This window comes from Herpailurus yagouaroundi, unplaced genomic scaffold (assembly GCF_014898765.1).
Source record: "Herpailurus yagouaroundi ecotype Mexico unplaced genomic scaffold, PumYag 162, whole genome shotgun sequence".
Classification (NCBI taxonomy): Eukaryota; Metazoa; Chordata; class Mammalia; order Carnivora; family Felidae; genus Herpailurus; species Herpailurus yagouaroundi.
In genome coordinates, this window is record NW_024412403.1 from 59086229 (window position 1) to 59112941 (window position 26713).

Here is a 26713-nt window from a genome sequence, read left to right on the forward strand (position 1 = left end):
CTGGGTGGCTCAATCGGTTAAGCATCTGACTCTTGATGTCAGCTCAGGTGATAATCTCACAATTCGAGAGTTCCAGCCCCACACTTGGGATTCATTCTCTCTACCTCTCTGAGCCTCCCTTGCTCTCTCATAATAAATAAACAAAATTACAAAATATAAACTAAAAAACACCAAGAGAAACATGATGGGGATATCTTCAATTATTTTTGAATTGTTGTATGACTGAGATATTAGAATCTTATGAATTTAATTTTTTTTAATTTTTTTAAGTTTACCTATTTTTGAGAGAGAGAGAAAGAGAACACAAGTGAGGGAGAGACAGAGAGAAAGAGGGAAACACAGGACCTGAAACAGGCTCCAGGCTCCACGCTGTCAGCACAGAGCCTGATGTGGGGCTCAAAACCACGAACCATGAGATCATGACCTGAGCCACAGTTGGACGCTTAACCGAGAATCTTAGGAATTTAGACGTAGAAGGGACCAAAGAACATTTGTCCAGGTGCTAATATTACAAGAGAGAAAACTAAAAGCCAGAGATAAATGACTGGTCTAAGGCAGTGCTGGAACTGGTCTCTGAGTCTCCTCCCAGGGTCCTTCCCCATCATTTGCAACTGCCCCCCTGAATGCCTGATGTTCAAAGAGGAACTAGACCCATGAGTTGTCGTTTCGAGAAGGTAGAGCTCACCATCAGGCAGAATATTTCTGGTTCTCCCAGTTTTCCATTGCTGCTATAAGTTATCACAAGCTCAGTGGCTTACAGCAACACAATACAAATGTATTACCTTTCAAGTCTACAGTCAGAAGTCTAAAATGGGCCAGCAGGGCAGTGTTCTTTCTGGAGGTTCTAGAGGAAAGCTCATTTCCTTGCCTTTTCAGCTTCTAAAAGCCACCTTCTTTGGCCAGGGGCCCTTCCTGACTTCTTCAAAGCCAGTAGCGTGGCATCTTCAATCTCTCTCTGACTCCACTCCTGTCACCACGTGTCCTTTGATCCTAGCATCTTCTAAGGCCCCCTGTGATATACTGGGCCCACATGGACAACCCAAGATAATCAATCTCCATCTCCAAATTCTTAACTTGATCCATCTGCAGAGTCCCTTTTACCACGAAAGGTGACATATTCACAGGTTCTAAGAATTCAGACATAGACATCTTTGGGGCCTCTTCAGTCTACCACAGAGTACTATGGAAAGTGTATGGACATTGGACATTGGTACTGGTTTTAGAATAGTGAGTTCGAATCCTGATTTAAGCACCTACTCCTTGCATGACTATTACCCCTTTGAACTTCTGTTCCCTCATCTATAAAATAGGAATAAAATTTCAAGGTTCAAGTAAGTGGCAGCCATATTTGTTCAAGGAATTTCCAGATGATTCTCACCAGACAGAAATTCAATAGAAGAAATTCTATTAAATGAGAGATTTGTTAAAATGACCTTGAAATTGCATTCTGAGATTGCTACAGGAAAAAGAAGTGAAATAAAATGTATTTTTCTCCCATATATACCTGTCTACTTCACAGATCCTGTTGAAAGGTCACTGCTTTTCTGGATAGTCAATAGCTAACAAATCTGCTTTCTTCCCCTGCAGTGCTGCTATCTGATTCTGTCATCCAGATCGCTGGTTGGGCTTGAGCAGGACTGAGAGCCTGGAATGGTCTGTAATGATTGGCCAGACCAGGCAGCTGAAACCAGCACAGGTTCCCTCCTTCACATCTGTCAACATACCTGCTTGCAAGCAAGTTGCAGCTCGTGACCACTGTCCGCAGGGGCCAGTGAAAGCGGGAAAGGAAATGGAGGGGAACACCTTGATTTTGTGCTTGAGAAAAAGTGAAATCCTGTGTTGATGCTTCTTACCATCGTCCCAAACTCTTGGGCCAGGATTGGAACAGTCGTGGGACGCCACTGCTGAGTCAGGAAGGAAGTTGAGAGAAGAGTCCAGATTCCAAAAGCAGCAATCAAGGTAGGCGATCTGTCTGGTCATGGGCCTTTCTCTCAAGATCACAAAACAGGCATTTTGCCCAGCCTTGTAGCCAGAGAGTCTCTGATGATGGTCTACTGAAGGAGATGTGTTAGTTGTGGGTGCATGTTGAGAGAATTCAATCATTCGTCCACCAACGTGTTCTGCAAAGTGGTTTGTATTTTTCTTCCATCTTCTTTCCCTTTTGAAAATTGTTGTGTTTCCTCTACATATTTCAAAGGTTTAGAAAGTTTTCTATCTTTCGTCATAAAAATTGTATTTGTGATTTCATGAAATTCTTCCATTAGTTATGACTCTTCAAACATGGTTTTGTTCCAGATTTTGCTGGCATAAGTTCTTTCCACTTTCAAGATATACCAGGACAGTTTGCATTATAAATCTGAGGAACACACTGTCTATGCAAAAAGCTTTCAAACTCGAGCGATAGGATTTCCCAGAAAGCCATGTGCATTATTCGGCTCTGGAACCTAAGGAGTTAAAAGTCTTCAAATTGCTGGAGCAGAATCAAGTCTGTTTACCTAAGCTTATCACCCAGGCTGGCCAGGTCAATCATTTACTGACGAAAGGCTGTTTCCTAACTTTGACAGAAGACCGCTAAAGCCCATGCCTATCTCTATAGAAGAGACACAAGGCAATGTAGAAGATAACTGTTCTCTGCAGTGATAGCTGACCAGAGACATTTTTATCCTACACAGAGTAGTAAATGCCACGGGCTCCTTCCTAGCTCAACAATAAATGAACACGAACGAGACTCATGAACAAACTGAATAGCTGATGTCACCTCAGGCATAAGAGCTTGTGATTTTGAAGAAGCTTCCCTTACTTCTGGAGGTCTAGAGAGAAAAAATTGAGTAAAGAACAAGTTAGCGAGTGATTCTTGAGGGGGGATAAGATTATTAAGTAATCACCAAAAAACATGTAATTTTTCTTTCAAGTCTACACATTCCAAAAATATGTTATTTTAAATAAACATTTAGATCTGAATACAACCCCTCCAGAAATGTTGTCATATTGTTACCCATATACTTGACAGGTCTGTGCAATGGTTCCTAGCTCTTCCACTTTTAGAAGTATGGTGAAAGAGAAGCCCTATTTTTCTGAACTCCCTTTAGGAGAGGGATCGGGCAATTTATTCAACAAGGTAATGTTTGACAGTATTTTTGTCAATCATTTATGGAACTGAAGTGAATCCCCTTTGGTGCGGTTTGTGGCCGGAATTTTTATGTGGCTCGGGAAGTTAACTAGATGCAGGAGTGTAAGCCACTGCAAGAGGGTGGCCTGGACACAAATCCCATGTGTGATTTGGGCTGAGTCTGTGGCTAACTCCCAGGAATGTGGTGAAGAATTATGGTAACTGATACATTTCTGTGAAGATATTAACTCTGTAAAATGTTAAGTGTGTGTCTGGCTGGTTTCCAGAGAATGTTTGTAGATAATGCATGTGATGGAGGTGGTTTGGAACTGGGGAAAGTGTGCCAGAGCATTCCAATGCATTGGCCAGATTTACCCATAATCCCTTAGGCTGCCTTAGAAACAGATAGGTCTTATCTGTCCTTTCTTTGCAGCATCTGGAATAGGCCAAAACACTGGTGGCCCTTGAGAATATATCCAGCTTTTCTTCCCATTTCATGCATATTGGATATTAGGTAGGGGGAGGTTATTCTCGGGATTGACTAAACTAGATAGACAGTACTAGTCCTTTTACAAGTCAGGAAATGAGAACTCAGAAGTTAATTCAATGTTTATTTATTTTTGAGAGAGAGAGAGAGAGAGAGAGAGAGAGAGAATATGTGGGAGAGGGGCAGAAGAGAGGGGGACAGAGCATCCAAAGTGGGCAGTTAGCCTGACATGGGGCCCGAACCCACAAACTGTGATATCATGACCTGGGCTGAGGTCAGACGCTCATCCGACTGAGCCACCCAGGTGCCCTGAACCCAGAAGTTAATTAATTTGCCCATGTTTACTCAGTCATAAGCTGAGCCAGGATTCTACCAAATCCTGCCTCATTCCCTATCCAATGCTTTTCCAAGGCAGTCATAGAGTTAAGCACATGCAGGAACATAAATTGTGGGTGTGTGGGTGTTGAGAGGGCAGTCACCTAGGAAAGCAAGGCTGACTAACAAAGTCAGAGGTTTTCCACTGGCCCTTGGATGTGCCATGCCCGAGGCCAGCTGGGTACCACTATTACCAAAATGGCAGCATGGACTAGACTAGACCTTCTGCAAGAGCAAGTAAAGAGAACGGGCTGGGAGCAGAGGGAAGTGTTCCCAGTCCCAGGAGTGACAGTCACTGCAGTCTTTCCAGTCCCGGATATTTCTTTTTTTTTTTTTTTCCTTTCTTTCATTCTTTCTTTCTTTCTTTTAATGTTTATTTATTTTTGAGAGGGAGAGACAGAGACAGAGTGCGAGTGGGGGAGGAGCAGAGAGCGAGGGAGAGACACAGAAACTAAAGAGGCTCCAGGCTCTGAACTGTCAGCACAGAGCCCGACGCAGGGCTCAACTCATGGACCGTGAGATCGTGACATGAGCCGAAGTCGGCCGCCCAACCGACTGAGCCACCCAGGTGCCCCCAGCCCTGGATATTTCTTAAGTAAACCGAGGGAATTTTCAGGCTAGATCTCTCCCCCTTTCTATTCCAGAGACTCAAACACATGAGCCCCAACTTAAGTACAACATTTGAACTATTTCCAGGGAAACAAATGACACCATTCCAGTCCTTCTCTGGGAACTAAAATTAATAATTACAATTTCACTTCACCTTAGCTAATCTCTACTCATCTAAATCCAAGGGATTTGGGCAGAAAGAGGCTTAAAGCAAGAGGAACCTTCAACAATCTATCATATCGAGGTTCCCAGTATCTGCAGCCCAAAGAGGCCCATGTCGGCTTGGAGTCCAAATGGCTTACAGCTGTCATTCAAGCAGTGAACCAGTAAGGCACAGCAACAAATCTCCCTTTTCTCCCAACCTCCATTTTGCTTTTGTTTGGATACATCCTAAAACTTCCATTAGCTGTCTGGCAGAAATTCCAAAGCAGCCACAATTCCTGAGCATTTACAAGATCAAGATAAAGAAGTGCCATGGTGAAATGTGGTTGGCTGAATATCTTTGAACAAAGAATTTCTTCTCTTTCCAGACCCACCTCATACTTAAGCGTGTGATAGCAAAGGCATTACAAATAGAGATCTCATTGCCAAGGCCGCTGAGTAAGTACCCTTTCCTGATGCAGCTGACCCCACAAGAATTGCATTCACATGCTATCATTTTTGCTAACTAAAACATTAGGATAAAGAGGAAAAGTTGAAGCTGAAATATGAGGACGCATAACAACATTTCACCTTTAACCAGTGCCTATGACGTGCAGGAAATGAACTCCTGCCTTTTTATCTACCTTTTAAAAAATCTAATCCTTATAAGAAACTTACGCAATTTGCTCAGTTCTCGTATATTGGACAGGTAGTAAGATGAGGTGAAATTTGAGTTGGGGTCTGCCTGGCCAAAACCCATGTTCTTTGGCACTCTGTTTTGGGAAAAATACTCAGCAGTGTCTATACTATTTGTATTCTAAGGGTAAAAGAGTACGAGTCCTTTGTAAATTATTAGCTTGGATCCTCAGGGCACATATTTATGACTCCCTCAGCCAGGCATTCTTGATCCCATACAGGCATAACACTCAACATCACAGTGGTTTTCCTCTCCTCCAGGAAAGTAACAAGAAAACACACACACACACACACACACACACACACACACACACAATTGCCCTTACATCAGTTTTTCCATCCCTTTCTGAAACTGTGAAAAAGAAAATTGTCCTATCTCCTGGTTTGTGAACATTGTTTTGTTTATTTGTTTGATTTAAATGTAACACAGAGACAAATTTTTTCACTTATTGTACCCAGATTTTTTATTTCTGCAAATTTCTCTCTTTGGGAAAGCTGAATATGTCGAAAGTTCCTAGTCTGGTTTTACTTAATCTCATCATAACCCTGTAAGAAGGGTGTCATGGTAAAACGACATCCTTTCAGATAAGGAACCTAAGACTCCATAAAGGTGAGTGCTGTCTCAGAATCACTCTGCTAACAAGTCCTATAGGCTTAGGACTCCAAATTCTTTGCTCTCTTTTTTTTCTAACAAACAAGCAGTTCCCTGGATCCTTCAGGCTTACAAATGGTGGGGATGGGACAATACAAGCTATTTTCAGAAATTAAAAATGCCAACTGACTACATAGCCTGTTCTCAGGCTTCAGAGACCTACTCAAATGTTGATCGCTTTGCTTTGGGCGGAGATTCTATCAGGTCAGTGTGGCAATGTTACTCTAATTAGATTTTCATTGAGTAATGGAAATGAAGATACTACTTGATACTTAATAAAATCTGCCTCCTTAAAGGCAAATTTGTTCAACCCATGTGCCCATAAGCAAAGAAAGAGATGGAAGGAATTCTTGCTGGGAAAAAGCTAAGAAACCACTCTCCTCTCATTGGCTATATGCCTATAGGACAGTATATGTAGGTAGGGGCTACAGGGCCCCCATAGCGTCTCTTGATATACACAGTTCCTCTCTTGGTTAACTCTATGACCAGATGGTATCTTGTGAGTCAAGAAGTTGCCAAATGATAGGAAACCCAAGAAAGTCCTTCTTCAGATCGGGAATCTGTCATGGGTGTGTCCCCGATACCTATGGAAGCCAGCTAACGTTACAGGAAGCTTTCTTGTGCCTTATGAACTTCATTTCGGTCCTACGATGCTCTGAGGAGTCAGGGAGCCCTGTATCAGTTGTGCATCTGCAGGTGGCCGAATGTTTTCTTATTCCTAATGCTTCACTGGGAACTGCTCCCAGCTGGCCATCTGAGTTTCCATCCCATGTGACAGTCTTGTATGTGTCCTTGCATTGGGGTTAATGTGCATTTGCATTGCACTTTTTGTCCCCATCTCCTTGCCCTCAGAGGCTCTAAGGGTGCAGGAGAACCCATATGCTCTGGGAAATGAGCAAACAGAGAGAATGAAACCTCTGCCCTGCTCCACGCCAACTTGTTCCCCTCCTCTCCACAGTTCCAAGGTCAAGTTTCCCTTGGGAGCAGTTAGGAAACTGAAGGTCACAAAAAGCTGGCAGTTCACGGTGCCTTGGAGGGTTTCCCAGAAAGCAAAATGAAAATGAGATTGTTTCCACATAAGAATTCTGTATTTGGAGGACAGGATTCAGTCTGAATTTGCAGTTTCACTGTGCACTTAGGTAACCCCCACAAAGTCTAGTTGTTTTTCTTTTCCTAAAGTCAAAACAATATCAAAAATATTTCCTGCGGAGAACTGTACGCAGAACTTTTTGTCATCGCTGAGCTGATGTTTTCAAGGATTCATATCTTAAGATAAACCCTTTATGGTGTGTTTAGCTGAGGCTCTTGTGTCTTTCTGCATAATGACGGCTGTGCATGGGGCCTGCTTTATTGTAATCTCATTAGATTTCACAGTATAAGCAGCTGGAAGCTTGTGGTTAGTAAGTGAACAAGTTGCAAAACAAAAACAAAAACAAGCAAACAAACAAACAAAAAAACCCCAGAGACCACACAGAGGCCAAGCAAGGATGTTGCAGTGAAGGAACAGATGGTAGGTTCTCTATGACCCGAAGAAGGTCCATCCTTCAATCCTGAAAAGATTTGCCCTCAAGTTCAAGTATATGTATTCCACAAAATTTAGCTTTATTTCCTGGACCGGAATCCTGAGTATAGGGAAGAACCAATGGCTAGACTTCCCGAAATCTGACTGTTCACTTCAAAAATTCATCTCATTTTGTTTCTCTCTGCAAGATGGAAAAGCCCTCGATAAGAGGTATTATTATAGAATGTAGCTGTTTTGGTAACTCGTAGTCCAAACAATAGAACATAAAACATAGCCCAACAGAGGCATTCTGGTCCTGACTCCACCAGTATTTTGCTCTGTGGGTTTTGAACTTCTTGGTGGTGACTCAGTTTTGATTCTTTACTCTCTGCATCTTCCCTGTGAATAACCACAAACGTTCATTGATGGGTCATCAATGGGTCATCCTCAGTTCTACTAGAGTCACTGTTTCCGAGAAACATATTAGGCACTATTTTCGAGACAAGATTAAATAATCTTGAAGGTTTTTCATTTATCAAGTGAGCCAAACCACAGCCTCCTTAGAGTCCCCTGTTTGGGTCTGTGTGTGTGTGTGTGTGTGTGTGTGTGTGTACTTTTAATTATTTGTACAGTAGTCTGAAGATTACGAGTTCTCAATAAATATTCAGTGATGGTAATAAATTGGTAGATGACTGGAGATTTTGTAGAGAAAGTGATTTATCTTTTTTTTTAAATTTATTTATTTTAAGAGAGTGTGAGAGAGTGGGGGAGAAGCAGACAGAAAGAAGGAGAGAGAGAATCCCAAGCAGGCTCCACGCTGTCAATGCAGAGCCCGAACTCAAGAACTGTGAGATCAAGACCTGAGTGTCATGATAAATAAAGAGTTGGACGCTTAACCCACTGAGCCACCCAGGTGCCCCTGTAGAGAGAGTGATTTTAAAAAAAGAAAAAGACTTTGTCATTGCCAGGGATGGCTAAAGAAAGGACGAGAAGTATCAACCTATGGTGTGGAGGGAACGGTGCGTTGAAGGTACCTTGCTCTCTGGACGGTCAGTAACAGAAGAGCACAGCAGATAGGAGACTGGTTTTGTCTGATTCTGTTACTGCTGCAGCTGACGGTGCCACACTGAGCAGATCACTTCAGCTCTCTTGGCCTCAATTATCTTTCTTCTTTTTTCTTTTTTTTTTTTAATGGAGATAAGGAGGTCGGCATGTATTCTTTTTTATGGTCTCCTCTAGTTGTAATATTCCATCTTCTAGGAAAAACTAGAAAAGTTAAGATCGACAGTTCTTTTCAAAAGAAAATACATTGGGGGGCGCCTGGGTGGCTCAGTGGGTTGAGCGTCCGACTTCAGCTCAGGTCATGATCTCACAGCTCGTGAGTTCGAGCCCCGCATCAGGCTCTGTGCTGACAGCTCAGAGCCTGGAGCCTGCTTCCGATTCTGTGTCTCCCCCTCTCTCTGCCCCTCCTCCACTCATGCTCTGTCTCTCCCTCTCCGTCAAAAGTAAATAAACAGTAAAAAAAAAAAAAAAAAAAAAAATAAAAAAAAAAGGGGCACCTCAATGGCTCAGTCGGTTGAGCGTCCGACTTTGGCTCAGGTCACAATCTCACAGTTTGTGAGTTTGAGCCCTGCATTGGGCTCTGTGCTGACAGTTCAGAGCCTGGAGCCTGCTTTGGATTCTGTGTGTGTGTCTCTCTCTGCGCCTTCCGTGCTCATGCTCTCTCTATCTCTCTCAAAAATAAACATTTTTAAAAAATTAAAAAGAAAATACACATACGGTTTTTATTTCTCTTGAGCCACTTTCCCTACCTCTCAGGCGTGTGAACTGGGAGGAGTGAGAAACCGCTACAAAGATCTCAGGAACGAAAGTCCAAGGTTGTTATAAGATTGGAGAGGGTGGGCATCGATATTTTCTGGAGAAGAAGCCCACTCAGCTGGAAAATTGGAGGCAAGCACCTCTGAGTTCTCTTGTCCAGCTGCCACCAAATCCGGCACTGACACTCAGCTTTGCCACACCTGTCACTAACGTGCGCTCCAGCGAGCAGGCGGTCATGACTATTATCCTCCCTTTGTAAACAAACAAAAGTCCTTAAAGGTGACATGATTGCCCAAGGTTACAGAAACATGGCAGTGAGTCAGATGGAACTGTGTGCGTTGGTGACATTACAAGCAAAAGGCGGAAGAGTGAGGGACAGATCGGCACCTCTTCTTAAGTTCACAAAACAATGGTCAAGGACTCTGGGAGAGCTGCAAGTTGGCTCTGAATCGTGGGATCATTCTCATCCTCCTGCCCCTCCCGGAGTCCCCTCCCGGCTGCCCTGCCCAGGGTTACTCACCCAGGTTGTTGCGAACTGGGCGCCTGTGCTCATGTCCCTTCTTGTAAGCTTCATGAAAGGCTATGTGTAATGAAGAGAGGGCACAACAAGGAAGAAGAATGCATCAAAGATCTTCCCTGAGGCCCTGGACTGAAAGGGCAGTTTTCCTGGGAGACACGCTGGTTTCCCTCCTATATTCCACAGAAATAGTCATCGGGATGACTGACAGAATTAGGACGTCCCGTTCCAAGCATGGATAATTTTTATTTTTTCACCTCTGGGGTTATTTCACTCCTCTCTGCTCTATTTCTCCCATAAAAAGGAAAGAATAATGCTTGCTCACTGTGACAAGGAGAAAGCAGCCCAGGGCAGGACTATTCAAAGGAAAGAGCTAATTGCACCGAGCACCAAGCACCAAGGCGTGACTGGAAGTGCTGGTAAAGAAAGCATGCAGCGTCATGGCCCACATGGGTTTACTTGTCAGTTGGGACCCACACCTGGGGAGCTCTAAGGCCCTGAAGAACCACACTCACAAGTAATGGCGAAGAACTTCTGGCCCCAACAGGAAAGCACTGAAAGAAATTAGGCATCAATGGTCTCATGCTTTCAGTAGGAAGCTGCGTCACTTTGTTGCCCATTTTTGTCCCTTTTTAAAGATGAGAAGGCCGCCCGACACCGGGCTCAAACTCATGAACCTCGAGATCATGACCTGAGCCGAAGTCGGACGCTTAACCTCCTGAGCCACCCAGGTGCCCCTAGGCTCACTTTTTAGAAGCCACAAAACAAACAACCAAATAGCAAAAGTCACCCTTGGGTTGCCCACCAAATGCGTTCAGGTAAGGCGGGATGGGAAGAAAATAAGCTTATGATTCAAACATGGACTCCCTCTTAACGAGGCCAGAAAACCAAAATGGCCCATAATTCCAAGAAGCATTATCAATGTCAAATGTAGCTCAAACACAGACTTCATGGAATGAAAAACAAACACTAAATAAAACAGTCAAGTGCTGAAACAAGAGACAACCCCATGCATTCTCTGATGCATGTGACACAGTGACCAAGTAACAAAGCCCCGGTGAGTCCTGTCACAGGTTCTTCTACGGAGCCAGTGAGCACACCATCATTTCTTGAAATGAATTCCCAATATGGGACTGGATTCTCCAGCCCTGTCAGTTTTCTAGTAAGAGAAAAACCATTTCAGAAGCAATATAATGCTGTTTTCCTACTTCCAAAAAGTCATCTGGCCATTCTTATACCTACCCATAGTCCTCACTAAGCACATAGTCAGGGGAGCCAGAGTCCATAAGTATTCTATCTGTGCCCAAGACTCCGCCAGGTAGTGAAGTTAAGGAGGGGCTTATCCTGTGGAGACTTTCCAGAAAATGCAGAGACTGTTCCTATAATCCCATTTTTTACTGCCCAATAGTCTGAAAGGCAAAGAGGCAGCATTTTAAACCGATGAGACTTTCATACTATAAATCTTCAGGCATTTGGGGGCAACAAGTGTTTTAACGTAATTGCAGTAAACCTAAAATAATTTACAAGTTGTGTGCGTGTATACATGTGTGCAATGCATGGAAAGAATTTTAATATGAGAAAGGCATTAGATCAGTTGTGCAGGAAGAAAAATCCGTTATCTGAACTATTCCTGGATGTACGTTACACAAATCTAGGTACTTGTTTAATTTCTGGAATTAATTAGCAAATGTCTGTTCAAAACATGGGCTTAAATGACTTCTATTGATAGCATAGCCCTTCTCTAAAATTGCTGCAACACATTTTGATCATTTTTAGAAAAGGCACACTATAAGAAGGTTTGGCATGTAAAACATTCCTTTGAGATATCTAAATGAGATATCTAAATCCGTATATTGAATTTCATATCTTCAAGTAACTCTTGGCATGCCAGATTTTATATCTCATTAGCGTATTATTTAATATGATTTTTAAAAAAGATTCACCAATGAAATTTGAGTAAGCTGGTCAATGGATACAATGGCCTAAGTGTTATTTGGTTGCACTGTGTGCTTAGCCCACTCTCCAAATTTTTTTCTCCTATTTCGCAGACAGGCTCTCTGACCATGTCTGGTTATGCTCAGTTTTTGGCTGTTCCCCTAAAGGGATTATTTGAAGGTCACCATTTTTCCTTTTTGAATGACTATCTAACCTAATACCCACTGGGATACTGCTATTTTTCATATAAATTTGTATCAGAAGCTATTAACTCCCACTTTCCCCGAGCCAAGGTCATAACAGCATGTTGGAATCAAACATTTTCTATTATTCTAACACAGATCCAATAAAAAGACATTTATAGAGTGCCTAATATATGCTTCACACTGTGTTATGTGCTATAGATACAGAAATGAGTTTTGCCCTGAGGAGGACAAACTTTTCATAGGGCAAATGAACCAATAAGGAGCCAGCACATCAATGTATGTATGAGGCTATAGGGACAGTGATAATTGAATATACCACAGAAAAGTTCTAGATGGATGCTCAAGAAGACCTTCAAAGAAGTTGAGGTCCAAGTGGTGTTTTAAAGGAAAGAAAATTTGTATTTGCATCCTTCCTTTCCAAGAATTCAGACTTCAAAGAGAAGGCTGCTTCCTTTTAGAAATTTGTCTGAATATCCTAAGAAGAAAAAAATGCAGGAGTAGAGATAGTTGTGGTAGTCATGACTGTGGCAGATTTGATTCCCTGGAGAAGGAAGGTAAGAGGAAAGTCCAGAGCGATCCTTCTAATTGAAAGGCAGGAACAGGAAGAACTAAAACTTTACCCTAAAATAAAGTCTATGCCTCATTCACATTCCTTGAACTTGGAGCTTCAATTTAGAATCATTCTCCGCAGTCCAGGCCTCACAAGCTCTCACGAACACTGGGGAAATTTGCCTGGCGAACTGTCTTGTTATGAATCTGATCTCTACTCAGCTATGACCTGAATTTCCATATATCCTGGGAGCAACCTTAAATAGAAACACAGAACAACACATTAGAGAAACAGCAGAGAAGTCTTGTGATGTCAGCAGCTGGCACCAGTTTGGAAGCTCAAGGTTTAAGGAGAGGGATAACCTACCAGCACCCATCCCAATGGCCTCCATTAACATCGAACTCCAACTCCAACTTTAACACCACATGTCTGAAGCAGGACATACGGTAGAAGGGTGGGCTTAGTAGCTTTCAACCTAACCTGGGTTGGAAGGTTGGAAATCCTTCCCAATCTTAAGTTGGTTTGGGTAAATCTTTAGTGTGTAAGTGAAAATGCTCACCATCTTAAATGCATCCATTTCCTGAAATTGGGCCAAGAGATTGTGGAGTTGTCTGATTCTTTTCGAAACTCAGATCATAAATCACACTCTTCGTGGGCCAACTTACATGTTGGTTTCACTCTTTCATCCACTGGAGGGAAAAATATATGTAAAAGTTAATTAGGATAGATTTGACCACATAAATACTAATACTTAAAAACCAAATAACTTAAAACTCCTTTTACATACAAGGAAAGGTAAAAATAGAAACAGTGAACAGGAAAGTATATTTGCAATATAAATGACAGGCAAAAGGTTACTATCCCCAAAGAGTACTTACAAATCCATACCAGCCAGAGGCACTGTCTCAGTAGAAAGCTAGGCAGAAAATGAACTGGCGGTTCACAAAAGAAGAAAGATAAATAACCTATAATCATTTGAAGAGCTGTTTAGCCACGCTAAAAATGAAAATAAAGGCAAGTTAAACAATAAGATGACATTTCTTTTTTTATGAGATTGGCAAAGTTAGGGTAACACAACGTATTGGTGGGCAAGTGGGAAACAGGTTACTTTCACACACTGAGATGGTACAAGTGCCAACTGCTGCAACCCCCTTTTTTTTTTAAAATTTTTTTTAACGTTTATTTATTTTTGAGACAGAGAGAGACAGAGCATGAACGGGGGAAGGACAGAGAGAGAGGGAGACACAGAATCGGAAGCAGGCTCCAGGCTCTGAGCCATCAGCCCAGAGCCCGACGCGGGGCTCAAACTCACGGACCGCGAGATCGTGACCTGAGCTGAAGTCAGACGCTTAACTGACTGAGCCACCCAGGCGCCCCTACAGCCCCCTTTTTTAAGGGCAGCTTGTCAAATCATAAAAATGTCTTAATGTGGGTAATTTTTGACTTAGCAAATTCACTTCTAGGACTTAACTTTTAGACAATAATAGAAGGATGCATTAGAAACTTCCCACAGTACACATATATCTGTGTAAGGCTTGTTTATAGCAGCAAATTCTGAAAAAAGCCTAAATATTCATCAGAGAAGGACTGAATGAATACACACACACACACACACACACACACACACGCACACACACATGCACGCACGCGCACACACCCATACTTATGGGTACTGTGCAGCCATTTCACATGATGAGCTCCATCTAGTGTCAGGGATCGAACTTTGTCACCAATAGATCTATGATTAATGTATGTCTACCAGTTATGAGCTGTGTAACCCTTAAGTCATTTGACTTAAGCCTGTTATCTCATCGTTAAAAACAAAGACAATACTACTACCTGTGTCTTACAATGGAGCCCAATTGGGTGAGAGTATGAAAGGAAAGCACTCAGACTACGACTTGACCCACCAAGGGCAGAATAGCCCCAGCGCTGTTGGCGACCAAGCCTCTTGACCCCATACTTTCAGCTTCTGCGCAAAATGACAAACTAAACAGACCCAAGGTTTGGAGTCTTGATCTTCCCAAGATCTTATTAAAATAAAAATGTTTTAAAAAAGAATAAACTCATAACAGAAAAGGAGACACTGTACAAAGAAAACAATCTAATAAATTTCCCTTTGTGATTGAAATTATTACTGCTATAAAAAAATGGATAGACTGGAAAACAATATTGAAGACTTTTTTTTTTCAAAATTTAGAGCAAAATGACCTTGGTGGAAATGTAAGATAAAAGATAATTAAGCAGTAATAAGAAAAATTAGAATAGCCAACATATGGGGCGCCTGGATGTCTCACTCAGTTAAGCGTCTGACTTCGGCTCAGGTCATGATCTCCCAGTTCCAGTTCGTGAGTTCGAGCCCAGTGTCGGGCTCTATGCTGACAGCTCAGAGCCTGGAACCTGCTTCGGATTCTGTGTCTCCCTCTCTCTCTGCCCCTCCCCTGCTCATTCTCTCTCTCTCTCTCTCTCTCTCTCTCTCTCTCTCTCTCTCTCCCCCGCCCCTCAAAAATAAACATTAAAAAAATTACAATAGCCAACATATACAAAAAGCCCTGATTTTGTGTCAGGCACTGATTCACACCCATTTCATGCATTATTTCAAGCAGTTGTCCCAGAAAACCAATGAGGTGGCTAGTAATATTAGTCTCTCTCTTTACATTGGAGAGATTAAAGCATTAAGAAATTAAGAAATTTTCCCCAGGTCACAGCTAGTATGTGATGGATTTTGGACACGCACAGAGCCGGTGTCGCTCTGTGCTAGATTGTTTCTGTCACCTTGCTCGCTGCCACGCCTGCTAAGGGCTTTTCTGCATCACAAAGAAAGAAGAACTGTATTTCCCAGACTGCCCTCCCCACCTGGTTTCAGGTTAGAGCCTGCTGGTGGTTTGGAAGGTTGAAAAGAAGAGGCATTATTCTCCGGAGCAGTCGCCAGCAGATGCACAGGCAGAAGCTGCATGCGAAGTTTGAAGCAGCTTTCAATTGAACATCTAGAGAATCCCACACACTGGGACTGCAGACTGAGCTACTCAGTAACAGTTCAAGAAACTTGCCCTCTTCCAGTCTTTCCAATGTTTGTTCCTTGTATTAAAACATTTCCTACCGAAAACACACAGAAGGGCTTTTGTTTCCCTGATCAAACTCTGACTGATTCAGGTGCCAAACACTGAGACCCAATCCAGGAAGTCCCATATCTAACTCGTAGGTGTCCCAGAAACGGCACAGCAAGTTGAAGGGGAAAAAAGTATCCCTTTTTACTAAGTATCCAAAAGTAGAATCTTAGCGCTCAGAAGTCACAATACTTAGATTAAAAGAGCTCACGTACAGCAAAATGAATTTAAAAGCAAACAAAAAGGGGGCGCCTGGGTGGCTCACTTAAGCGTCCCTCTTGATTTTGGCTTAGGTCATGATCTCTCGCAGTTCATGAGTTCAAGTCCTGGGTTGGGCTCTGCACTGACAGTGTGGAGCCTGCTTGGGATCTTCTCTCTCCCTCTCTCTCTGCCCCTCCCCCTTTCGTACACACACTCTCTCTCTCTCTCCCTCCCTCAAAAATAAACTTTAAAACAAACAAACAAAAAGCCCAGAGAAACAAACAAAACAACTAAGCCACCTTGTGATATTTTAGAATACCAAAGATTAAAAGAATAAAAGAACATTCAGAGGAGAAAAAAGAAACCTACAAGGAATATGAATTAGACTGACTTCTCACGTCTCATCAACATCACGTATGGTGCCCATAGATGTTGGGAAAATGTTTTCAAAGATCTGAGAGGACATGAGTCCAACCCCAAATCCTACACCCAGCCAAACTATAAATGCAGGGTTAGAGTACAATATAGGCATTTTGGTAAGATACACTAAGAACTCCAAAATTTTAACTTCTTTGCACAATTTTTTAAACGACAAGGTCCTAGTCCACTTGACAAACTTTCTGTAGAATGCAAGATGGTGTATACTTGTTTTAATACTACTGGTTTATTTCCACGAGTGTGAAAAAACATATAGCATAACAAGCTTTCACATTCATGTAAATTATTTAGAACCAAAGTATCGGAGGGATATAGGAATCAAAAAGAAATATAATAGAACAGACAGTATATGAATATGGCAAGATTGTGAGGGTAGTACATGAATGACTGACGTTTGGGAAACACTTTGCTAAAGTTAATGGCTTAATATATTATCCCATCCAAATATATTTACATTTTAAAAGAAGAGCCTTAAAAGACACTGCAGAGCCAAAAGCAGATACTCACCAGCCACAGCAAAGCCAGGGCAGAGGAGCCCAGGGACTATTATTTGTGACTTGCCCCCTGAAGACAGCCCAGTTTCCTTGGCTTAGACTCCATATTCCTCACCCTCCCCATGGAAGCCTCTGACTGTTTTGGCTCCCCAGAAAGGTCTCCTGCAGGGAAGAGAGTGTGAGGATCCATTGAAAGGAATGCCCTCATTTGCCTACAAGTTCCATTTCTCATTATAAAATAGGACATTTAGGAACCTGGCTCATGCGCCCATACCTTTGTTTGCAGACTCCTATTTCTCACTATTTTTTTTTTAAATCTTATTGTGTCTTTCTGTGTTAATTTCAAATCTTATTTGGACTAGGAAGAGTTTATCTAAATAATATCAATGACACTAACCCTACGGACCTGTGGGCACATGGATACACTGGAGTTTCTGGTCCTAAGTGGTTGGAATTAACCTTGTAGTCAGGGTTCTTGGTTCCACACACAGACATTAATAAGCAGAAAAGGATTTACTGGAAAGATGTCGCATGGTTGACGGAATGGGTAGGCAGGCTGAAGAGAAACACAGGAGGAAACAGGAAAGATAACACAGAGCCAAGATGGCACCACAGAACAGTTCAAGATGCTGTCACACATACGAGCTGTGGTTCCACCGGCCCCATCTGGATGCCACCCTCCCTCGGGGGCACTGGCCATAATCTCTAAGGGCCTCCTGCACATTTGCAATCCTCAGCGAAGCTCAAAGTCTCGGGCAGATGCGGCTGGCAGCCTGAACTGCCAGGGAACTGGGGTAGGAAACATCTGGCCCTCTGGGCCTGGGTCTCTTTGTTGGGATTCCCTGAAATAGGAAGGCAGGGCAGGCAAAAATGACAAAAGCACACTTCACTTGGTGACTTTGTGAGGCGGTACCAGAGCAACCATGTCTCTCTTTATTCTCACCTCACTTCCCTTGTTAAATTGAGCAGTTTGCCAAACAGAGTAATTTGTGTTGGATTAAATACATTTACATACCATATATTTCCTTTCCTTTTAAAGTCAGGCTTCCAAGATGAGATTCTCATTTAAAATTTTTGAGTCTTTCTATGTGTACTTCTAAACAAACTTGGACGAGGCTGAGGAGTATTTCCTGTTAAATTCTATTAGGACATAAGTTTCAAATTACCTGTGAGCCTTTTTGATTAAAAAAAAAAAAAATTCAGTTTGAAGATCAGCTCAAAGAGACTGAGCTTTCTAATGTGATTAATCACCAACAATGTAAGATGCTTATTTCATGAACTCTTGAAAGAGATTTTAAACTGTGATAGCACAAAACCCCTGACCTGCTTAACCTGAGAACCAAGTAGAGGTCTCTGGTAAATTCCAGTTAAAAAAAAAAAAAAAAATCTGTGGGGAAATAAAGACATCTGTTTTAGTGGTGGATGAGGGATGACGTAGGTGCATATAAAAAGTAATTAATATCACCTACGGGTTGATATTCTGCACTCAATTGTATTCACAAGTAAGATTTTTGTTTTACTGGATCTGACTGTATACTGTGCGATTCCAGTAACATTCCCCATGTTTGTTTTAATGTCCTTTACCTTCTATGTCCTGGAGGGTGGTGGTGTTAAATTTAATTTGTCAACCTATGTTAATTTTATTTTATTTTTATTTTTTATTTAAAAAAAATTTATTTTTTATTTATTTTTTATTTTTTTTTTCAACGTTTATTTATTTTTGGGACAGAGAGAGACAGAGCATGAACGGGGGAGGGGCAGAGAGAGAGAGGGAGACACAGCATCGGAAACAGGCTCCAGGCTCTGAGCCATCAGCCCAGAGCCTGACGCGGGGCTCGAACCCACAGACCGCGAGATCGTGACCTGGCTGAAGTCGGACGCTCAACCGACTGCGCCACCCAGGCGCCCCAACCTATGTTAATTTTACAAGAATCCAGATCAAACTGCTGTGCAAACAAGAAGTGCCTTGCAGAGTTTTTTGGTGATTAGACTGGAGAAGTCACAGCTGAACTCAAAAATATGCTGCCAGGAGTAATTTTTCATTTTTTCCCCCTATAATTTTAATGGCTCAAATGAAAGAGCTGTTTTTCTTTAACAATAGTATCCTTGTTAAAAGTACTTTAAAGAGCTGTTCCACTACACTGAAACAGTCTCATTAAACAACTAATGTAACAAAGATACCAGCAGTTGCTAAATCCAAAGAATATAATTCCATCTCGTGGCAGAAATTTTAAGGGTGACTTTTGTTCAGTGTTTAGCTTCATTCCCAGTTTAGGGGACTCCTGTCCATTAGACATTTCTTTGCACAGAAACATCATTAATCTGTGAGACTCACTACAATGGGATATTATTTTCCTCAACAGAGGCTGTTATTGAAACTGCGTATTATCAAGGCAGCTGTCCTGTTAAGTTTTTATAAAGGATTAGGGGGTTATATGAGTACCTAACAGCTGCACCAGCGAGGATAAAACTGGGGTTCCTAAATCGTATGCCTCTGGGTGTATGCAATGAAATGATATACTCTTAACGCATGTAGCAAAATACATTTACAGGGAAAATTAAATTAGGAACAAAACCTTATTCATCTGAGAGCAAAACACTGTGTGAACACAAATGAAGAATAAATGGAAATATATGAAACGTTACCTTCCTCTGGAGGAGTCTGCCATAGCCTCAGTAGGCACGACGAAAAATTTCAAAGCACTCAATAAAATGAAAGGTTTAAGCAAATGTTTGAGGCGTTGAAGAAATTAGTGCATGGGTCACTGCTGAAGAATACAGATAGTTGCTATGGAATTTTAGGAGGGAAGAGCGTTTGGGGGCCAGAAGTTACAGAAGACGGTTGATGTCATTTATCAATGAAGGCCTCTGAGAAAAGTCATCAGGATTGTCTGAAGTGTAATGTGTTAAAGGTGGAAGTGACTTGGGAGATCATCGCCTCAAGTGTTCCCTAAATGTATCTATTGACAAGAATCATATGAGAAACCTGTTAGAACTAAAAGAAATAAATTAAATGTAAATAAAATAAATAAAATAAAAATAAATTGGGTCGCCTGGGTGGCTCAGTAGGTTCAGAGTCTGACTCTTGATTTTGGCTCACAGTTCATGAGATAGAGCCCCACGTTGGGCTCTGAGCTGACAGCACGGAGCCTGCTTGGGATTCTCTCTGTCCTCCCTCTGCCCCTCCCCTGCTCATACTCTCTCTCTCTCAAGATAAATGAATAAACATTTAAAAACTGTTTTTAAAAATAAGGTAAAAATACACCTAAAAATAAAATAAATAAAATATACAATGCCTTCCTTAGCCCTACTGAACATATATGCCAAGGAATACGTGAACCTTCTTTTATTTATATTTAAATAATTACATATAATTTCATTAAATAATGCTAAACTGACTCAGAAGGCCCAAGAAACTGTATTTTTGCCCCAGGTGATTATTTTCAACTGGGAAGTTTGAGAAAAACTCTTCTAAGTCAACTTTGTGACCTCAGAGAATAAAACATTAAACAAGTACTAAATGTTAAAAAAAAAAGAAAAAAAAAGAAAAAAGAAAAAAAGCAGATGGGGACAAAGATGTTTATGTGAGTGAGTGAGTGGGTATGATCACCTTGAGGCAGAGGAGGGAGAGAAAATCTGTGCAAAGTCCAGGGCCGAACAGCTATGGCTCAGTGTCTTTCTCATCATTGAGCTTCAAGAAATACCTGATGCTGGCTGAAATGAAAATGAAGCAAAGACCAAAAAAGTTATAACCTTCAAGAATGACCTACTTCCTACCACCTTATATTCAGTTCATTTTATAAAATCTCTGTTTGGAGACACACACACGCATCTTAACGAGTCTCTGGTGGATTGGTGTCGCAAGAGGGGGTGCACTCAGTGCCTGGGAAAAACTGAGACACCAGGGAGGCAAAGAGATCCGAGTGGAGAGCTGAAATGTAAGGAAAGGAGACTCCAGGCTGTGTCGCATTGAGCATATCCAGATGCTTATTAGATTGTGGTAGATTTGGCTGGAGCGTATGATAGCGTGAATAGTTCACAAAATAATTTTAAACTGACTTAGAGGACCTTGAAGAAAATTACTTAAAACGAGCCCAAGCCCTCAGGAAACCGCAGAAACATAAACTGCCATATGGGGGATAATTTCACTGCGGCGGGTGGAGCAGATGACCTAACGCTTCCTCCACCAGCTTCCATCGCGCATGCTCTGCTGCCCTCTGCCTCCCTCTACCAGGGGCACTTTCTAAACGTCAGCGTGTGCGTGTATGTGGTTTTTGTTTGTTTTTCAAAAGAAATGCCTGTACTTATGTCCTAACACATTCTAAAATTCTCTTTTTGCACAGACTCCCCACGTTTTTAATCCTGAATTTGCGAGGGACCTTAATAAAAAGTTTATTTATAAAACACATAGAAATAATAATGTTTTGATATTAAAAGTTTATTTCTTGACTTTTTGAGCACATACATTCTTTCAATACCAGAATTACAATTTATTAGGAACATCAAATTATCATTAAATTCTTTTTGAACAAAATATTTCAAATATATATTTTTTTGCTGTGGGTATAGCTTGAAGAATCCATAGCTTGACATGGGGTGAGTCAACCACCATGATGAAGCCAGGACTGTACTAGGCTCGGGAGAGACAGATACAACAAGCCGTACTTTGCTAACAGGTCCTAGCAGTGTGGGCCCCTGCCACCTTGAGCCTGGATGCATTACTCAGGATGCCAGGATTAAGGCTGTAGAGTTCACTGTGAAATTTAAGGAAAGAAAAAGAAGAGAAAAATTACTGTTTCGCAGAGCTGATTGGAATGAAAATGTAATACACACACACAATTATTTATCCATATATATATATATATATATATCCCATATATATGTATATGGGCAGTGGGGAATTTTTGTTTTAGCATATAAATTTACTGTTTGTACCAACTGAGTGTAAGATGCAAATAATAATAATAACAAAGCTACTAAATGCCAGCATTGGACGTTACCCAGATCAGTCTTCATAGCAACCCTATGGTTATCGTTTTTTTCCCCCAATTTATAGGGGAGGAACCAGTCTCAGAGAGGTTAAGTAACTTGCCTCAGGGCACACAGCTATAAAGAGACAAGTCAGATTTTGGACTCAGGCTTATCTTTTTCCAAAATTTTTATTCAAATTTTTATGTTGCAATAAACAATATTTATTGTTGGCTCCTAATAGCAGCAACATGCAGTTTGTAAGGCAAGGGTCTTTGAGGCAGAAAACTTGGTGTGTGTGTCAAAAGGGAAGACCACGTAGAGTCCCAGTTTCGTCATTTTCCCTTCCTGGATTTAGGCTGTAGCCGCAACACTTCTGCAAAAGCATCTCAGGAAAGATCTCTCGGCTGGGTCTCCTCTCCCACCTCAGCTCGTCTTCATTTGCACGTTGCTAACCCCTACTCGTGGCTGACATTCTTCAGTAAGTCTACAGTGAATTCAAATAAGACTGGATTAGAAACATAAAGTACTGAGCAAAAAAACTCTTTTGAAACTCAAAACCAGTTTCTGGCAACAGAAACCGAGTTTTCGTTTTTTAAATTCTGATTTTACCTCATTTAGAGACGTAAGACATACTTCAGGGACCCTCTCAAACCAGAACTTCATGTCAGTGAATCTCTGCTGAGATAAAAGAAAATGTCCCACCCCAACGATGCTAATATGGGTCACATCAATAACCAAAGCTTCCATTTTCTGGCAGAGTTGAATAAAATTTCCTACTAGGAAAAGCGACATCTCAGATAACACGAAAGGCTTTTATAACAAACCGGCAAACTTGGAATACTTCTTATTGAAAGTGAGGCTTGCGTGGTTATTAAAAGGCAGATCTGTGTTGGACTGGGGACCCATTTTACACTAGTCTCTGGGGAAGGAACCAGAAGGAAGAAATTTTTTTTCTTTTTTCTTATTTCTGCAATGCCCATTCAGTTTTTTTTTTTCCCATCGAGAGACGTGTGGGGTCAGGGAGCCCAAGAGGCAGAGCTCACATTAAAAAATTAAAGCAATCATTTCCCCCATTTTCAGCTTTAATTGCTTCACCTTGTGCCATTAATATTAAGTAGTGGGGTGCAGGGGGGACAGTGGAACACACTGTTCAGAGCCTTTAGAACTAAGCAAGTTTGGAACGCTACCCCAATTCTGCAATTCTTCAATTCAGCCTAGAACCTCAGCTTGAATAAACCTTATTTTTCTCTTCTGACATGAAGAGTAACTTGTAGCTAGTCACCCAGACTGGAAATTGGGCAAGTGGTTCCCAGAACAGAAGTGGGCTATGGGCGCACATGGGAGCGGATAAAGCTAAAAGTCTCCTCAGGCACGTCGATTCAGAAAGGAACAGACACTGTTGATGACATTTATCACACAGGATGGGATGCGAGCAAATCCTTCATCCTAAAAAGGACAGAAACCCAGAAGGGAATGGCTGGGGAGAATGAGTCACCAGCAGCTGTTAAGAATCATAGGCCTCTATTCCTGATTTAACTCCCTCTTTTATCTGCCCCAGAGGCTCTTGGTTCTCGCACTGTCTGCTCAGAATCAGCTTCAGGGCTTGTTAAAGGACGGATCGCTGAGCCAAGTCTTTGGGGTTTCTGGTTCAGTAGATCTGGGCGGGGCCACAGACTCTCATTGCTTACATTTCCTGGTGGTGCTGATGCTGCTGGTCAAGGATATTGAACTCTAAGAACCCGGGGCTCCAGGTACTACCCACTAAAGAACTGACCCAAAGGGACCAGGACCAGTCTATCTACCTGGAAAACCAGCTCAATATTTCTTAAAAGTAGGGACTTCCATGTTAACCTGGAAGGGAAGCTGCTAAGAGCCAGGATGAGAGGCCAAAGGACCAGACTTCATCAAACAAGTAATGTCCCCTATTCTGAGGGCCATCTAGAGAATTCTCACCAGATTCTACCCAGGACTAGAGCAGTATGGGCCAAGGTCAGCTTGTCCTTGGGGAGGCAGGATAAGGTACCAGTTCACTGGTGCCAGACTCGACTTAGATTTGAGACCCAAGTCTACTACCTAAGATTATGACCTTGTTTGGTCACTTAGCTTTTCCAAACCGCAGTTTCCTCACGTATAAAATCGGGAAATAATGCCACTGATCTGAGTTGTAAGGATGAAGTGAGATGGCGTTTAGAAATCTTTAACATAGTGACTCAAGTGTAATAAAGCTTCGGTAAACACTAGCTGTTAGGTACTGTTCAGTAGTAATATAACTAGCCTTATTACACCATTATTATATAGCCTTATGTATAGCACTTTTATGACATTCAACAAATTTTGTAGTGTCTGTCTTATCTTCAGATATTGGAAACTGAGGTACTGAGAGGCTAAGCGTCTTGCCCAGGAGCATCCTAGGGAGCTCTCTGAAGTTATGCCCCGAGATGCCGCTATGATCATCATTCTAATCCCAGATATTGAAGTGTGATCTGATCCAGAACTTCTGGACAGCCCTCCCCGAGAACCTGGCCACACTCCTCAGGATTAAAGGAGGAGATATTATTTCTTCAGGCCCCCCTGGATTCTCACTCTGCCTTTTTTGGCCCACATGCTGCTGTATGTAGTTTGTGTCTGAAATGGAAAATTTCTGTAACACAATACCCAGCTCTGATCCCTACAGACTCTCAAGTTGGTTGTTGTTTTTTTTTGTTTGTTTGTTTTGTTTTTGGTTTGGGTTAAACTATGACTTCATGTGCAAAAAGAAGCCTCATTTCCCAGTGTTCTCAGCAGAACACTGGTGCCTAGGAATTCGAAACAACTAATTTCACTTTTCTGAAAAAGCAGAGCCACAACTAAGAAGTGAGAAAAGAAATGGGAAAATTAAAACTACCTGCTCTTTTGATGCCGGGCATGTGGCTCTGTGGGCTGGCCTCTTCTTCAACTCCTCTCCCGTGGCGTGCTGTAATTTCCGCTCCCACTGGTACACCGAGGAAAGACAAGAAAGCCTGGCTGCCCTTAGCTCGATGACCCTGCCTGAAACTGGGTGTGTCAGACAATCAAACCATGGAAAGCAAGGATTAGAGTTTTGAGTCACTGACTCACTAGCATTTTTCCCTCCTAGGGCATCAACCCTTCACAAACTGTGTCTAATGCGAGCTTGGACCGATCTCAACAGGGCAATGGATTTCCACTAAGTGATTTGCCTCTCTGACAAACTGCCCCGACCTAGTGGGGGACTGCACAGCCTCTGGAGCCCAGCTGCCTGGCTTTTATTCCCAGCCCCGCCCCCTTACTAACCCGCCGGCTGACTTTGGGCCAGTTTCTCAACCTCTCCGTGTCTTCGTTCCTCATCGAGAAATGAGGCTTGATCCCCACCTTGTAAGATTTTACAAGGAATGAGTTATTTAATACATTATACAGTGTTCAAGAAAGTTCCTGGCACACAGTAAGTTCTACAGTTGGTGCTATTATTATTATTATTACTACTTCTGCCCTACGGCAAGTAATGGAGAAGTTCCGGCTACATCTGCTCAAGAAAACATAATGGCATAAGAGGAAGGAAGCAGTCTGGTGTTCTGGTAATGGCACACCTGTGGAGTCAGGTAGACTTGACCTTTTGACCCTTAACACTGCTGCTTGAGTTAAGTGACCTTGGGTAAGTTATGAACCTCTTTGAGATGCAGTTTTCCGTTTATAAAATGGAGACAGTAACACCTGCCTCCTAGGGTTCCTGGGAGGATCCAATGAAGTAATATTTAGGAAGCACTTGGCCTTTGGTCAGTAGCCAGAGGATGGGGATTATATGGTAAACTGGTCACATATGAGCACATATGACCACATTATGACTGCCCTACTTGATACAACTGACTAAAATAATTCCAACATCTAAGATTCTTACAAAAAAAAATATTAGTGGGGGGCCTGGGGGCTCAGTCAGTTAAGCAGCGCTCAGGTCCTGATCTCGCGGTTTGTGAGTTCAAGCCCTGTGTCAGGCTTTGTCCTGACAGCTCGGAGCCTGGAGCCTGCTTTGGATTCTGTGTCTTCCTCTCTCTCTCTCTGCCCCACTCCGCTCATGCTGCCTCTCTCTCTCTCTCTCTAAAAAACAAACATTTAAAAAAGTTTTCAATAAAAAATCAAACTATGTGTATATTAGTTTCCTGACTTACAGTGGCTTGACTTAGGATTTTTCAACTTTATGATGGTGCAAGAACAATATGCTTCCCATAGAACGCATACGTGACATTTGGAACATTGATCTGTCAGGCAGTAGGCAGCCCGCCTCTCTCCCAGGATGTTGGGCAGCCAGGCGAGCCACAGCCCCCAGTCGGCCCCATGATTACGAGGGTCAACCACCGATCGATACACTCATAATCACTCTGGTCTTCACTTTCATTACCATTCCATAGATGACAGGAGATATTCAACACTTTCTTATCAAACGAGCTTGGTGTGAGATGATTTTGCCCAACTGGAGGCTAATGGAAGTGTTCTGAGCATGTCTAAAGTAGGCCAGGCTAACCTGTGATGTTCTGTGCATTAGATATACCCCATGCATTGCCGACTTAGGATATTTTCAATTTACCATGAGTTCATCCCGGTGGCAACCTCCTTGTAAGCCGAGGAAGTTCTGTCTTGTCAAAGAGTACAGGGTAAAATAGCACGTTCTTCTGTCTCTTGCGTTAAACTTGGCTTGCTGTCTGGGTTGATAAATTGCTTCTCATCCCTATGTAGCCTCAATTTAGCCTCTTTTCTTTGTTGATCACATTTTCATTCCAGCGTATGCATGTTGGTGTGGAGTTGCCAGGTTTCATAAGGGAACCAGGATGAACGTATTGCCCAGACTTTCCGATTTCAACCTCCAGAGGATGTGAAATTTTGTGATGAAATGAAGGTCCTTAAGGTATCGCTAGCA

General features: G+C 42.1%; 1 long non-coding RNA gene across 1 annotated transcript; it reads left to right on the forward strand.

Annotated features, from left to right (window-relative positions):
• The first annotated feature begins 1581 nt into the window (after positions 1-1581).
• Positions 1582-25733, forward strand: LOC121036220 (uncharacterized). The gene is made up of 3 exons (XR_005793283.1): positions 1582-1959; positions 5111-5180; positions 24923-25733. It is a non-coding gene; the product is annotated as an uncharacterized LOC121036220 (long non-coding RNA).
• The last annotated feature ends 980 nt before the right edge of the window (positions 25734-26713 follow it).